The sequence below is a fragment of the Condylura cristata genome, unplaced genomic scaffold (genome assembly GCF_000260355.1).
Source record: "Condylura cristata isolate star-nosed mole 26May11 unplaced genomic scaffold, ConCri1.0 scaffold00075, whole genome shotgun sequence".
Lineage (NCBI taxonomy): Eukaryota > Metazoa > Chordata > Mammalia > Eulipotyphla > Talpidae > Condylura > Condylura cristata.
The window spans coordinates 266,730-267,699 of record NW_004567176.1 but is presented as its reverse complement, the minus strand read 5'-3'; positions in this window follow the sequence as shown (position 1 = coordinate 267,699).

Below are 970 nucleotides of genomic sequence, written 5' to 3'. Positions count from 1 at the left end.
CGGCCCCACCTGGCCGTCCCGCCCCCCTGCCCAAGCCCCGGGCTCGGTTCTGTGGCGCTGCCCTGTGGGGCTTGGGGGCCTGGGTTTTCCACATCAGCTGCTTCCAAGGAGGCGGTGCCCAGCCGGCCCTGCGGCAGCGTGGACGTGCCAGACACCTGCCTCCCAGGACGCGCATCACGCGAGAATCAAACTGGGGGCGCCTCTGGGGCAAGGCCGAAGGCCGGCGGATGCCCAGCAACCCGGAGCACGCCCAGGCCCCGCCTGCCCCGCCCACCCCTCTCCAGGCTGGACCCACTGGCCGTGCTGCTGCTGGGCTCCTGGAGAGACCGCCCGGTTAGCCGGAGCCGGCAGGGTCAGCAGCTGCCCCAAACCCTGGCAGACGGGGCTCCCACCGCCCCCGGCCGGCCAGGCCTCCCTCTCTGCCTGCGAAGTCTGTGCGCTCAGAGTCTCGGCTTCTGGGCTCTTCGGCTTCAGGGACGTACCCTGACCACTGTGGCCACTGGCGGCCTCCCAGACCGGGGAGCCCCTAAGCGCTGCCCACGCTGGCCGCAGCCTGAGTGACTCCCTCTCGCCTCACTGAGGACATTTCGCCTTGTCCCTGGCCCACGTCCGTTACACTCACAGCCAACACTGACTTGTGGGCAGCTCTGGCCAGCGACCTCCCGGCTGACCAGGGCCATCGCAGCCAGGAGAGCCTCAGCCTGGGGTGGGGGCCACCCTGCTGCGCAGCTGAGCCACAGGCCGGAGTCGCCAGCCTCTCCTGCCCCTGTGCGGGCTCCTCACCCCAGCTCTCCCGGGGAGCCCTCGGCCAAGGCCCCCCGGAGCCCGCCGGGCACAGGCTCAGGCCCACAGAGCCGCGCTTGAAGTGCGGGGGGCGGGGGAGCTTTGCGCGAGCGCCCCACCTGTCTGGGGCCACCACGGCCTGTCCGCCGGCAGCCACAGCAGCGGGGCCCCCACAACACAGGGCCCC